Source organism: Erythrolamprus reginae, chromosome 13, assembly GCF_031021105.1.
Source record: "Erythrolamprus reginae isolate rEryReg1 chromosome 13, rEryReg1.hap1, whole genome shotgun sequence".
NCBI lineage: Eukaryota > Metazoa > Chordata > Lepidosauria > Squamata > Dipsadidae > Erythrolamprus > Erythrolamprus reginae.
Window position 1 is genome coordinate 5,028,505 of NC_091962.1, and position 15,941 is coordinate 5,044,445.

General features: G+C 46.2%; 1 protein-coding gene across 1 annotated transcript in view; it reads right to left on the reverse strand.

The window, feature by feature from the left end:
- The window catches only part of RASGRP2 (RAS guanyl releasing protein 2), a 99,631-nt gene that overhangs the window by 64,400 nt on the left and 19,290 nt on the right, over positions 1-15,941 (reverse strand). The window lies entirely within an intron of this gene.

Consider the following 15,941-nt stretch of genomic DNA (forward strand, 5'->3'; position numbering starts at 1 on the left):
TGAGGTATTACCGGTATTTCTCCAAACAATTCAAAATTTCCGCTAACAGTTCGCCAGAACTGATTAGAACCTGTTGAATCCCATCTCTACTTTTTAACTCTTCTCAAAGTGACAACTGTTGCATCACTCCTGTGGTCATTCGGGTGCTTGGAAACTGACTCGCACTTACAATGGTTGCAAGGGTCCTGCAATCCCATAATCCTGATTTTTGTGAACTTCTGTCGAGAGAAGTCCATTGGGAAAGCCAGATTTCGCTTTCATAACTATGGTAAAAATGGTCATAAAATCAAGTCTGGTAACATATAACGGCTTGCTTAACAGCCGTATCGTTTAGTGACTAAAATCGCAGTCCCAATTGTGGCCATAAATCGAGGAGGAAAAACACTGTAAAGTGTTAGCATGCAGCATGCATGTTAGCATGCAGAAGAGAAGATGAAGAGAAAGATTATGGTTACCTTCCAACATCTGGATACAGTCTGAATTCTGAAATCTGAAGTATTGTACACCCAGGGGAAGAGCCTTCTCTGTGATGGCCCCGACCCTCTAGAACCAACTCCCCCTGGAGATTAGGACTGCCCCCACCCTCCTTGCCTTTCGCAAACTCCTTAAAATTCACGGCTGTTGTCAGCCATTTCCGCTTTATGTATGGTTTGTATGAGATGTATGATTGTTTTTATATTAATGGGTTTTAAATTGTGTTAATTTTGGATTTGTATTGTTTCAGTTGTTGTGAGCCGACCCGAGTCTTCGGAGAGGGGCGGCATACAAATATAATTAATAATAATAATAATAATAATAATAATAATAATAATAATAATAATCATAAAGAAGAGAGGCAGGCCTGTTCTTGGTTGCTCCATAAACCAGAACTGATAAGTTAAAACTGCCACGAAGGAGATTCTAATACTGCATCCGGAGGAAAATTTAGACTGTGCAAGTTGTCAGCTAGTGGAACAGACTGCCACATGAAATGATGAACACCAGAGACTGGAAGAGCCAAATATCAGTGTGAATTTTGAACTGAACATCGGCTTGGATCAGAGGAAGTCTCAGGTTCTTTCCAACTCTGAATTCCATCAAATAATTGACTTTAATCGGCATTACAGGTAGTCCTCGATTTACCATCATTCTTCAGTGACTTTTTGAAGTTGAAAAAAGTAACTTATGAACGTCAACAGTGGCGAGAAGGTGATAAAATGGGGCAAAATTCATTTAACAACCACCTTGCTTGGCAACAGTGATGTCTGTGGTCATAAGTCAAGGACTACACTACCTGTGTTTCATTCCATTATTGCTTCTATAAAAGAAGCTTCAGTAGATCTACCATCTTCTCAAATTGTTTGAGGATTTCTTTATTCTCTGGCTGCATTTTTTTTTAATTCCTCCATTTATTGTTAAAATATTGCAATGCGAAAAATGTAGGGTGGGGAAAAAAACCAAGATAAAGCAAACAAACAAACAGACTCCTATGTTTCCATTTTAGGAGACCCCTCCCCCCGTGAAAAAAAGGAAAATTAAATAACATTCACATGATAGATTCTCTATTTCTCTTCCATCTGCATCCCGAACCGGACAAATATTTGAACTTGGCACCGTGCATTAAGTGAGAGGCGCTACTTTCTAGTTGAGCTCTCAAAACGATACTCCAGATGTCGAAATGTGCTTCTTCCCCGTGATATATTGCATGGGAGGGAGCCATTCCTGCTCAAATCGAGTTAAACTTCCATTATCGAGATACAGTGATCCCTCGAGTATCGCGAGGGTTACGTTCCAAGACCCCTCGCGATACTCAATTTTTCGCGATATAGTGGTGCGGAAGTAAAAACACCATCTGCGCATGCGCGCCACTTTTCCATGGTGTTTTTACTTCCGCTACATACAGCTCGCCGCCCGCCCGCCGCTTGTCCGCCGCCTGCCCGCCCGCCACTTGTCCGCCCGCCGCTTGTCCGCCCGCTGCTTGTCCGCCGCCTGCCTGCCCGCCGCTTGTCCGCCCGCCGCTTGTCCACCGCCTGCCTGCCCGCCGCTTGTCCGCCCGCCGCTTGTCCGCCCGACGCTTGTCCGCCCGCCGCTTGTCCGCCGCCTGCCTGCCCGCCGCTTGTCCGCCCACCGCTTGTCCGCCCGCCACTCGTCCGCCCGCCCGCTCGCCGCTACCGCCCCTCTCACCGCCGAGTCCTCCTGCAGCAGCGCTGGCGGCCACCGTTCCCCGTAAGCACCCACCCGCCCGCCACTCGCCTGCCCGCCCGTTCACTCGCCGCTACCGCCCCTCTCACCGCCGAGTCCAGCGCTGGCGGCCACCGTTCCCCATAGGCACCCGCCCGCCCGCCGCCCCCCCGAAAGAGATGAGAGAGGGAGGAAGAGAGTGTGAGAGAGGAAGAAAGAGAGAGAGAAGAGTGGAAGGAAGAGAGAGAGAAATGATAGAAAAAAAGACGTCATCGGGTGAGAAAAACCATGGTACAGTATAGCAAAAAAAACGGGGAGTATTTATTATTTATTATTTTTTGAAAAATCGCGATATAGCGTTTCGCGAAGATCGAGATCGCGAAAATCGAGGGATCACTGTATATATATCATCAGTTTTGACACCGCAGCATATTCTCCAATTTTAGTCTCACACTCTGATATCGGAGGCAAAGTACGTCTTTTCCAATTTTGTGCTAAGTTTATTCTGCTGCGGTGAGCAGGAACCTCAGTAAATGGGGGCATTCTTCTCCCCCCGCCCCCCATAATTTTATTTTTCTGGAATTATGTTGAATAGAAATGTATGAAGTTTCAATTTACTTTTTTTTTCCAGATTTTTTTTTGGGATGCATTTCTAATAGAGGTCATCCAAGCCTAAAAATGTATGTCGTTAAGTGAGACATTTGTGAAGTGAGTTTTGCCCCCATGTTACAACCTTTCTGAGAAGGTAGTTGAAAACAAACATGCCAAACTACTTTGGGTCTTTCAAATTCAAACTGATAAGGTTTTTCGACACAATACACCGGACCTCATGATTGTGGAAAAGAAAAAAATGTAGATCATTAATGTTGCCATACCAGCCAAATTGATGAAAAACTTACCATATCAGGATCTTAAAATCGAACTACAACGACTCGGCCATGAACCAGTAGGGGTGGTCCCAGTGGTTATCAGAAGAGCCCTTCACTCCTCCACTCGTAACAGAATCCCCTACGAAAATAGACTAACAATCCTGGGTCTAGAAAGCTTAGAACTACGGCACCTAAAACACGATTTAAGTATTGCCCACAAGATCATATGCTGCAATGTCCTACTGGTCAATGACTACTTCAGCTTCAACCGCAACAACACAAGAGCACTCAACAGATTCAAACTTAATATTAACCATTTCAAACTTGACTGTAAAAAATATAACAATCGAGTTGTCGAAGTGTGGAACTCATTACTAGACTCAGTAGTGTCAACCCCTAACCCCCAACATTTCTCCCTTAGACTATCCACGATTGACCTCTCCAGGTTCCTAAGAGGTCAGTAAGGGGCATACATAAGTGCACTAGTGTGCCTTTCGTCCCCTGTCCAACTGTTTTTCCTTTATCTCATATCTCATATATATATTTTCTTCCTTTCATATATCTTCTCCTCTATTTTTACATATTATCTTTATATATATTACTTCATGTCTATTCTCTTCCATATGTATTGTGTATTGGAAAAATGAATCAATAAATAAATGAAATATCAGCCCACTGGGACCACCAGTGTTATTGGGCAGCATTTGAAAATAATAAACACTGACCAAATCACGATCTGTCAGTTGCAAAAGGCCACCGCAGTTGGATCTGCGCTCCTCATACAAAAATATATCACACCCAGTCTTAAGACGCTTGGGAAGTGTTCGACTTGTGATATTGTGATATGAAATTTGCTGTGTATTACTGTTTTTGTGAATGTAATAATAGTAATATAACAACAACAACAACAACAACAACAACAACAACAACAACAACAACAGCAAAGTTGGAAGGGACCTTGGAGGTCTTCTAATCCAACCCCCTGCTTGGGCAGGAGACCTTACACTACTTCAGGCAAATGGTTATCCAACATCTTCTTAAAAACTTCCAGTGTTGGAACATTCATAACTTCTGGAGGCAATCAAGGGATCAATTGTTCTAACTGTCAGGAAATTTCTCCTTAGTTCTAGGTTGCTTCTCTCCTTGTTTAGTTTCCATCCATTGTTTCTTGTTCTTGCTTTGGAGAATAGCTTGACTCCCTCTTCTTTGTGGCAACCCCTGAGATATTGGAAGACTGCTATCATGTCTCGCTGGTCCTTCTTTTCATTAAACAAGATAATACCCAGTTCCTGCAACCGTTCTTTATATGTTTTTAGCCTCCAGTCCTCTTTGTTGCTCTTCTCTGCACTCTTTCCAGAGTCTCAACATCCTTTTTGCATCGTGGTGACCAAAACTGGATGCAGTATTCCAAGTGTGGCCTTACCAAGGTCTTATAAATTGGGATTAACACTTCACATGATCTTGATTCTATCCCACTGTTGATGCGGCCTAGAACTGTGTGGGCCTTTTTTGGCAGCTGCTGCACACGGCTGGCTCCTATTTAAATAGTTGTCTACTAGGACTCCTCTCACAGTTACTCCTGTTGAGCAAGGTCTGAAACATTTAAATATGTTAAAGGGTTAAATAAGGTTCAGGAGAGAAGTGTTTTTAATAGGAAAGTGAACACAAGAACAAGGGGGCACACAATCTGAGGTTAGTAGGGGGAAAGATTAGAAGTAACGTGAGAAAATATTATTTAACTGAAATAGTAGATGCTTGGAACAAACCTCCAGCAGACGTGGTTGGTAAATCCACAGTCACTGAATGTAAACCTGCCTGGGATAAACATAGATCCATCCTAAGATAAAATACAGAAAATAGTATAAGGGCAGACTAGATGGACCAGGAGGTCTTTTTCTGCCGTCAATCTTCTATGTTTCTATGTTACCACATATTACTGTACAGTTGTGAACTTGAAGACCTCCAAATTCCCGTCCAACTCTGTTATTCTGACTTCTTGTGGCTGGATTTGCACAACTTAGAATGGGACTGTCACCACTGAACCATCCCATGATCCTTTCTGCTTTAAAAAGCAGAAGAAGGTGTTTATTTGAGCATCAGGTTTCTTAACCCAGGTTTAAACCTGTTGCGTGAACGCAAAAATTGACACCGATGACATGGAGGAATTGAGCCCCCACGTAATCAACTTAAAGAGGGAAGATTACCAGTAACTTTCTTCTCGGCTCCAGAGCTCCTAGTATTCATCCTTGAGTTCAGGACTTAAAGGAGACATGAAAGTCACGGTGACCTCACTTGCTATCTTGTGTGGGAAATGATGCTGTTTTAAAAGGGGAAGCAGCTGCTTCACACATTATGGACACTTTATGCCAACACAAGCGTGAGGCTAAACCTAGCTGGCTATGGCTTCTTGACATTTTCTCTGAAGGATATAGCCATGATCCAAAATATATGGGAGTCCTCCACTTTTATGGCTACTCCTGACTTTGAATTTAAAAAAAATAAAATGCAGGTAATCCTTGATTTACAACAGTTCGTTTCATGACCATTCAAAGTTACCATGGCATCCAGGACCATTTTTCACAGTGATGACCGTCTAAGTATCCCCATAGAAACATAGAACATATCTCCATCCTATGATAAAATACAGGAAATAGTATAAGGGCAGACTAGAAACATAGAAACATAGAACATACCTCCATCCTGCCCTTATACTATTTCCTGTATTTTATCATAGGATGGATGGATGTTTACCCCAAGCATATTCAAATTCAGTTCCTGTAGATTTACCAACCACGTCTGCTGGAAGTTTGTTCCAACTATCTACTACTCTTTCAGTAAAATAATATTTTCTCACGTTGCTTCTGATCTTTCCCCCAACTAACCTCAGATTGTGTCCCCTTGTTCTTGTGTTCACTTTCCTATTGAAAACACTTCCCTCCTGAAACTCATTTAACCCTTTAACATATTTAAATATTTTAATCGTGTCCCCCCCCCTTTCCCTTCTGTCCTCCAGACTATACAGGTGGAGTTCATGAAGTCTTTCCTGATAAGTTTTACGCTTAAGACCTTGCACCATTTTTGTAGTTTGTCTTTGGACCCGTTCAATTTTATCAATCTCCAGAACTGGACACAGTATTCCAAACGGGGTCTCACCAGCGCTCTATATAAGGGGATCACAATCTCCCTCTTCCTGCTTGTTATACCTCTAGCTATGCAGCCAAGCATCCTACTTGCTTTCCCTACTGCCTGACTGCACTGTCCACCCATTTTGAGACTGTTGGAAATCACTACCCCTAAATCCTTCTCTTCTGAAGCTCTTGCTAACACAGAACTGCCAATACAATACTCAGATGGAGGATCCCTTTTCCCCAAGTGCATTATTTTACATTTGGAAACATTAAACTGCAGTTTCCATTGCTTTGACCACTTATCACATGATCGAAATCCAGCAACTGGTTTGTATTTATGACCACTGCTCTTTCCCGTGTTCCTGTGATCCAGGGAAGAGCCTTCTCTTTGGCGGCCCCAGCCCTCTGGATTCAACTCCCCCCGGAGATTCAAATTGCTCCCACCCTCCCCGTCTTCCGCAAGATGTTAAAGACCCACTTATGTCACCAGGGATGAGGGGACTGATTCCCCCCCCCTTTGCTGATTATAGCACTTGAGAATGCTATGATTGTGTAATATTGATTGTTTTTTAATATTATTAAGGGATTTTAACTTAAGTTTTACTAATATTAGATTTGTACCGCTGTTTATTGTATTTTATTATTGTTGTAAGCCGCCCTGAGTCCTTGGAGAGGAGCGGCATACAAATCTAATAAATTATTATTATTATTATTATTATTATTATTATTATTATTATTATTATTTACGACAGGCAAAGCCAGATACACTTAACATTTTTATTTTATTGAATTTATAAGCCTCACTGTGTTAAGTAAATCACTGTGGTTGATAACGGAGTAACCCCAGATACAACATCCGGGGTTACTCCGTTATCAACCACAGTGATTGACTTAACATAGCGAGGCTTATAAATTCAATAAAATAAAAATAAACAAAATATTTAAAATAAATAAAAAATAAAATTAGAAAGGACGTAAAATGGAGCAAAATTCCCTTTACAAACGTCTCGCTTAACAACAGAATTTTTGGACTCAGTTGTGGTCCTAACGTTGCAGCTACCTGTATGGTTTTATTTCAGAAAAACCAGTGGAGGCATCGGCCTACAGAAAAAGCTCAGCTCAGCCTTGTTTTTATTCCCCAGAGTGTCTTCAGTACACCCAGACAGATTTATCATTATTCCTAGACAACAGGAGAAGTGTTCAAATCATTGTTTGGTAACGATGTTTACTTCAGTGAAAATTTTATACCAGAATGGTTTCCGTCTTTGGAGTGGGTGGCCCTAGCAAATTTAATAATAACAACAGGTCCTTGAGAAGGACTTGATAAGTGGGTAAACATGACAAATCCAGACTAAACATCTGGCCGGGAAGCATAACTTAAGAACTGTTTGATAAGACCAAAAAACTATGTATAGTGGGCGTAGCAGTTCCTGGAGACAGCAAGAATAGAAGAGAAAGAACCGGAGGAAATGGCAAAATGCAAAGATCTGCAAATAAAAATACGAACTTTTCTAGATAGGAACCGGGTGTTCAAGATTTTTTTGCCTCTTCTCAAGAACCATTTTCCACTTACAAACCCGAGCCTCTGAAACTGTAACCGGAAAAGGCGGGGAGAAGCCTCTGTGGGGCCTCTCTAGGAATCTCCTGGGAGGAAACAGGGCCAGAAAAGGCAGGGAGAAGCCTCCGTGGGGCCTCTCTAGGAAGCTCCTGGGAGGAAACAGAGCCAAAAAAGGCAGGGGGAAGCCTCCGTGGGGCCTCTCTAGGAATCTCCCGGGAGGAAACATGGCCGGAAAAGGCAGGGAGAAGCCTCCCTGGGGCCTCTCTGGGAATCTCCTGGGAAGAAACAGGGCCAGAAAAGGTGGGGAGAAGCCTCTGTGGGGTCTCTCTAGGAATCTCCTGGGAGGAAACAGGGCCGGAAAAGGCAGGGAGAAGCCTCCGTGGGGCCTCTCTAGGAAGCTCCTGGGAGGAAACAGGGCCGGAAAAGGCGGGGAGAAGCCTCCGTGGGGCCTCTCTAGGAATCTCATGGGAGGAAACAGGGCCGGAAAAGGCGGGGAGAAGCCTCCGTGGGGCCTCTCTAGGAATCTCATGGGAGGAAACAGGGCCGGAAAAGGCGGGGAGAAGCCTCCGTGGGGCCTCTCTAGGAAGCTCCTGGGAGGAAACAGGGCCGGAAAAGGCGGGGAGAAGCCTCCGTGGGGTCTCTCTAGGAATCTCCTGGGAGGAAACAGGGCCGGAAAAGGCAGGGAGAAGCCTCCGTGGGGCCTCTCTAGGAATCTCATGGGAGGAAACAGGGCCGGAAAAGGCAGGGAGAAGCCTCCGTGGGGCCTCTCTAGGAATCTCATGGGAGGAAACAGGGCCGGAAAAGGCAGGGAGAAGCCTCCGTGGGGCCTCTCTAGGAATCTCATGGGAGGAAACAGGGCCGGAAAAGGCAGGGAGAAGCCTCCGTGGGGCCTCTCTAGGAATCTCATGGGAGGAAACAGGGCCGGAAAAGGCAGGGAGAAGCCTCCGTGGGGCCTCTCTAGGAATCTCATGGGAGGAAACAGGGCTGGAAAAGGCGGGGAGAAGCCTCCGTGGGGCCTCTCTAGGAATCTCATGGGAGGAAACAGGGCTGGAAAAGGCAGGGAGAAGCCTCCGTGGGGCCTCTCTAGGAAGCTCCTGGGAGGAAACAGAGCCAAAAAAGGCGGGGAGAAGCCTCTGTGGGGCCTCTCTAGGAATCTCCTGGGAGGAAACAGGGCCTCCACCCTCCCTGTGGTTTCCCCAATCGCACGCGTTATTTGCTTTTACATTGATTCCTACAGGAAAAATTGCTTCTTCTTACAAATGTTTCTACTTAAGAACCTGGTCACGGAACGAATTAAGTTCATAAATGGAGGTACCACTGTACTGTAAAATGGCAAAAATTAAACAAATTTAGTCCCAAAAGGAATGAACACCTTGCCTTGGATGCAATTCTAAAACAACTGGAGCATCACTGGCACACCATATTCGCATTGACAAAATCACTACCAATTGCAAAAGACAGCTGTACAATGCCTTGGTAAGACCACATGTGGAATATTTCACCCAGTTTTGGTCTCCATGTTATAAAAAAGATGTTGAGATTCTTTGGAAAGGATGCAGAGAAGAGCAAGAAAGACGATTAGGGGACTGGAGGCTAAAACATGGGAAGAACGGTTGCAGGAACTGGGTATGTCAAGTTTAATGAAAAGAAGGACCAGGGGAGACAGGATCGCAGTCTTCTAGTATTTCACAGCTTCTATAAAGACGAGGGGATCAACCTATTCTCCAAACTTTGGAGATCATTCCTTATTCCAATCTTCTGGCCCAAGCTTCAGAGGCAACCCAATGAGATCCACTCTCAATCCTAAACTGCATTAGTAGAGAATCAGTAGAGAATCAAGATCACGTGAAGTGTTACTACCGCTTTACAAAGCCTTAATAAGACCACACTTGGGTTATTGCGTCAAACTTTGGTCACCACAATATACAAACTAATGTTGACACTCTGGAAAGAGTGCAGAGAAGAGCAAAAATGAGGGTTAGGGAGCTGGAGGCTAAAACATATTGATTGATTGATTGGATTGGATTGGATTGGATTTGTATGCTGCCCCTCTCCGTAGACTCGGGACGGCTCACAGCAACAATAAAAAACAATGTAAAACAAATCTAATACCGGTAATTTAAAAAACACTAAAAAAACCATTATTAAAGGTGGTTGAAGAACGGTTGCTGGAATTTCAGGGTTATGCAAAGTTGGCTCTTCTATGACTTGTGGACTTCAACTCCCAGAATTCCTGGGCCAATCATGGTAGCTCAGGAATTCTGGGAGCCGAAGTCCACATGTCATAGAAGAGCCAACTTTGCCTACCTCTGGTCTAGTGTAACGAAAAGGAGGACCAGGGGTGACATGATAGCATCTTCCAATATTTGAGGTTCGCCACAAAGACGAAGTCAACTTATTCTCTAAACCACCAGAAGGCAGGACAAGAAGCAATGGATGGAAACTAATCAAGGAGAGAAGCATTAAGGAGAAACTTCCTAACAGTGAGAACAATTAACCAGTGGAAGAGCTTCCCTCCAGAAGTTGTGGGTGCTTCAACCCTGGAGGTTTTTAAGAAGAGACTGGGCAGCCACTTGTCTGAAATGATCTAGAGTGGGGGTCAGCGACCCACATCTCTGGAGCCACATGTGGCTCTTTCATCCCTCTGCTGCGGCTCCCTGTCACCAGTGGCGCCACAATTGATAGGGCTTTCAGTTAAGACAAATAGAGGAAAAAGGATGCAGTGCTAGGAGGAGACTCTATGGTGGGACAACCATAGAGTCAGCAGAGGAAAAAGGACGCCCTACTAGGGGGAGACTATGATGAGGGAACTGGACTTCTGGTCAGCTCCAGAATTGAATGGGGGGCTTCCGTTTATAGGACCTTTGTGGCTCTTTGAGTGTTTAAGGGTGCCGACCTCTGATCTAGAAGAACAGGGGGTTGGACTGGAAGACCCCTTGGTCTTTTCAGCCTTGAAAGACGGCATTTAAGGGGCGACTTGATCGAAGTGTATAAAATCATGCATGGGATAGAAAAGGCGGATAGAGAAAAATCCTTTTCTCTATCACACAATACTAGGACAAGGGGGCCCTCCCTAAAGCTCATAGGGAAGAAAGTGAGGACAAATCAAGGGAAATATTTCTTCACCCAGAGGGTCCTTGGTTGATGGAACTCACTCCCAGAAGAGGTCGTGACAGCTGTCAGCCTGGATAGCTTCAAGGCAGGATTAGACAGATTCAGGGATGACAAGTGTATCATAGGTGGTGATTGGAAAGGATGTCCAAGTGCCGTCTCTATGTTGGTTGAGGCAGGCAGGATTCCCTTGGGTCCCATTTGTTGGGGGTCAAGGGAAAAGGGAGGGTTTTGCCTTCTCTTTCTGCTCAAGATCCCCATGGACAATTGGTGGGCCACTGTGTGATACAGAATGCTGGACTCGATGGGCTTTGGCCTGATTCAGCAGGGCTCCTCTTATGTTCTTATGTCCTTAAGACCTCCAAGGTCCCTTCCAACTCTGTTATTTTGTTAGATCCAATTTTAGAAGTAAGGAGAAATTCTCTGATGCTGGATCAGCTTCCCCCCAGAGGTTGTGGGTGCTCCTTCACTGGAGGTTTTGAAAAAAAATAAGACTAGACAATCATTTGACCACGATGCTATAGCGCAGGGGTAGGCAAAGTTGATTCTTCTGTGACATGTTGGACTCCAACTCCCAGAATGCCTGAGCTGGCAGGATTACACCAGGAATTCTGGGAGTTGAAGTGCACAAGTCATAGAAGAGCCAACTGGTATAGCGTCTCCAGTGAAGGTTCGCCTTCACTGTAAAGCTGTGTGCACAACACACTGTGCGCTACCGTTGCGCCATCCTCTCTCATGCCAGTAGCAACCCACTGCTGGTTGGAATCGAAGACCCCACCAATATCCATCCAGCCCTACGATTCTTTCACTCTATGATTCTAAGCCAGTGATGGCGGACCTATGGCACAGGTGTCATAGGTGACACGCAGAGCCATATCTGCTGGCATACGAGCAGTTGCCCTAGCTCAGCTCCAAGGTGCATGTGTGTGCCGGCCAGCTGATTTTTGGCTTTCACAGAGGCTCTGGGAGGGTGTTTTTGGCTTCCAGGGAGCCTCCAGGGGGATGGGGGAGGGCATTTTTACCCTCCTCGGCTCAACGGAAGCCCTTGGAGCCTGTTGAGGGCAAAACACGAACCTACTGGCCCACCAGAAGTTGGGAAACAGGCCGTTTTCAGCCTCCATAGGGCCTCAGGGGAGTGGGGGAAGCTGTTTTCGCCTTCTCCAGGCATTGAATTATGGGTGTGGGCACTTGTGCATGTCCGCGCATCCACATTCTTTCAGCACCCGATGGGAAAAAGGTTCGCCATCACTGTTCTAAGCTGTACTCTAGCATCCAACATCTGAGTATGCCAGATCAGAGGAAGGATTCGATAGATGGACAAAAAATGCCAAATCTTGTCTGAACGTTTTGGATGAATATGCAGTCCCCTATAAAATGGCCGGAAAAGGCAAGGAGAAGCCTCCGTGAGGCCTCTCTAGGAATCTCCTGGGAGGAAACAGGGCCTCCACCCTCCCTGTGGTTTCCCCAATCGCATGCATTATTTGCTTTTACATTGATTCCTATGGGGAAAAATTGCTTCTTCTTACAAACTTTTCTACTTAAGAATCTGGACACGGAACGAATTAAGTTCGTAAGTAGAGATACCACTGTTCCTTTTCTAAGATGATGCGCTGGGGATGATAGGAGATGAAGTCCTTCAGTGGCTAGGGAAAAGGAACGCCTACCCTCTATGCCAGAGGGTGCTTTATATCTTTGGCTTAGAAAAGACGACAAAGCTGAATTCAAAATGCCCTTTTGGTGGCAAATCAGCCAAGCGTCCACCCCCAGTGTCAGTTTTCTCCATAAACCCTGACTTTTTGCTGCCTGCTAATTGCTGAAGGGCCTTTGAAGCCTGAATTAATTATGGAAAGCCTGATTAGCCACCCATTAATGGGGTGATCTTTTGGCAAATGCCAGAGGATAAACACAAGAACCTTTAGGAGAGAGATGTAAATCGGGGTTCTGTGATGGAATCTTTTGCAAGTGTGCTCTTGGGAGGTACAGTGGTACCTCCACTTACGAACTTAATTGTTTTGGGAAAAGTGCTCTTTGCAATACAAAAAGGGTGCTTTGTTTCTTTTGAATTTTGTGATAAAAAACATTGTTTTTGAATTTTCAAGTGTTTTTTACCCTTGAATTTTCGGGAGGCTCATACCATAGAGCCCGACTGAACACCAGTAGGCTCGCGTTTCGCCCTCCCCAGGCTCCAAAGGCTTCCCTGGAGCTCGGGGAAGGTAAAAACACCTTCTCCCATCCCCCTGGAGGCTGTCTGGAAGCCAAAAATGCCCTTCCAGAGCCTCTGTGCGAGCCAAAAATCAGCTGGCCGGCACACACACATATGTTGGAACTGAGCTAGGAGCAACAGCTCGCGTGCCAGCAAATACCGTATTTTTCGCTCTATAAGACGCACCTGCTGATAAGACGCACCTAGATTTTAGAGGAGGAAAATAGAACAAAAATATTTTGAGCCAAAAAGTAGCTATCACACATGAGCAAGTTCTTGCATCCATAATTCTATCCTTTCTATGTCTTCCTCCCTCTTTCCTCCCTCCCACTTTCCTTTCTATCTCTCCCTCCCTCTTTTCTTTCTATCTTTCCCTCCCTCTTTCCTTTCTATCTCTCCCTCCCTCTTTCCTTTCTATCTCTCCCTCTTTCCTCCCTCCCTTTTTCCTTTCTATCTCTCCCTCCCTCTTTCCTTTCTATCTTTCTTTCCCCCTGCCTTTCACCAAGCCCTTCCTTTTCCCTCTCCCTAACTACCCCCTTCTCCCTCCTTTCTATCTCTCCCTCCCCCTTTCTCTCTCCCTTCCTTCATCTTTCATTCCCTCTCTCTCCATCCCTCTTCCTTTCTCTCTTCCTTCCTCCCTCTTTTTTGTTCTTTCTCTCTCCCTCCTTCCCTCCCTCTATGTCTTTCCCTCCCCCTTCTTCCCCCCTCTCTTTCTCTTGCTTTCTTTCCCTGTCTTTCTCTCTTGCTTACTTTCCCGCTTTCTTTCTCATTCTTTCTCCCCTCCTTTCTCTCTCTCTCTCTTTCTCTCTCGTTCACCACGCCGGCAACAGAGAGAAAAAGAGAGAGAGAGAGAGGGAGAGAGAGTGGAGGGCGCCGTTGTCTTCGCCTCTTCCCGACAGCTCTGCAGCGAAGAGGAAACAGTCGCGCACCGCCCCCCCGGGAGCCCAGCCGATTTTTGGAGCCGTTTTGTTTTCAGATGGGCTCCCGGGAGGCGGAGCATGGCCGGGTACCATGTCTTCGCCTCCGCGCGCTGCCTCCGCCCGGCCGAGAACAAAACGGCTCCAAAAGTCGGCCGGGCTCCCGGGAGGTGGTGCGCGACTGTTTCCTCTTCGCTGCAGAGCCACACGGAGGCGAAGACACGGTGCCCGGCCACGCTCCGCCTCCCGGGAGTCCAGCTGAAAACAAAACGGCTGCAAAAATCGGCTGGGCTCCCGGGAGGCGGAGCGTGGCCGGGGCACCGTGTCTTCGCCTCCGTGTGGCTCTGCAGCGAAGAGGAAACAGTCGCGCACCACCTCTCGGGAGCCCGGCCGACTTTTGGAGCCGTTTTGTTCTCGGCCGGGCGGAGGCAGCGCGCGGAGGCGAAGACACGGTACCCGGCCACGCTCTGCCTCCTGGGAACCCAGCTGAAAACAAAACGGCTCCAAAAGTCGGCTGGGCTCCCGGGAGGCGGTGCGCGACTCTTCAGGGTTGGGAAGAGGAGAGGCGGCGACAGAGGCGGGACACTTTTGGTGAGTATATCGCCGCCCCCCCTCTGCTCCAGCGCCTCCCCCCCCCTCCCTGCCTGCAGCTTCGCTCCATAAGACGCCGCTGATTTTTCATCCTACTTTGGGAGGGAAAAAACTGCGTCTTATGGAGCGAAAAATACGGTATAGCTCCGCGTGCCAACTGTGGCACCGTGCCATAAGTTCGCCATCACTGACCTAAGATGTGTGCGCACAACTCACCAGTAGCAGCAGTAGTGGCAATCTGCCCCTGGGCCAATCCTGGAATCTAGAGAAGGCTTGGATGAGTGCTCTGTGTCTGAGGCAGAGATGGGGCCAGGGCAGTCTGACAGTTATCAGCTGCCTTTTGAGTCAAACATCAATGATGCAGAGGAATAGTGGAGCCTGTTTCCAGTCTGCACATGCCAGACGAAGGAAACAACTGAGGAACAAGGGTCAACTTGGGAGTAAGGCCACAGGTGGATGATGAATGGCCTCTCCCATAGGGAATAAAAGAGGAGCAACCGGGGAGTGGAGTTTGCAGGAGACAATTAGCTTGCTTAATTAGTTTATGACTCTCAGAGACTCCTTGCCAAGGTTTGAAGATATCTGCCTGGCAGCTCTCCAAGCCAGATAAGGTTTGTGATTGTGGATTCACCCTGGAAAGACTTCGCTGGGTGTGAATGAGAAGAATTCACAGTAATTTAATAAAAGGGGGGGTTTCGTGGAGAGAAGGAGTCCGCTTCGTGGTTGGGGAACGCCTAGGTCAGAATAGAAACCTCTCTGTTTGCACCTGCATTGCTTCAGGGCGAGGCCCTGAAAATTGTCGCGTGTAGTGCAAACCCAAATGCAATTGTTTACAGCCACACCCACAAATCTTGCGGCACTTGCTTAGGAAAGAAAAGGAGGGGAGGAAGAAACATTTCCTGTGTGCAGAAACTCTCTGCGACAGGCACACTTCCCTTGCACAAAGTTAAACAACAACAACTCTCGGGGCGTTGGTTCCCTGTTCTGATCGAGGGTTTTTTCCCCCCGTGTGCTCCTTTCTCAGCCAAATGGACTACCATTCCCAGCATCCCTTCTGCCAGGAATTAGCTAAGCAGATTTGCAGCTGCTGCAAATGGATGGGAGACCACTAAGAAATCCCGGGGAATGGAGAGCTACTTGGAAAATGAAAAAAAAAATGTCCCCGAAAAAGACAATACAGATAGTCCTCCACTTTAAAGCATAATTAGGCCAGGAATTACAGTCACAGGCTGGTCAACACATGATGTGACCCAATTTTATTTTATATAAAATATATTGATTGATTGATTGATTGATTGATTGATTGTATTTATATGCCGCTCACTCCGAAACGGACTCTGAGCCGACATTTTTGCTGATAAGTGAAAAAGAAGGGAGCCTAGTATAGATCTATTTCAACCTTGT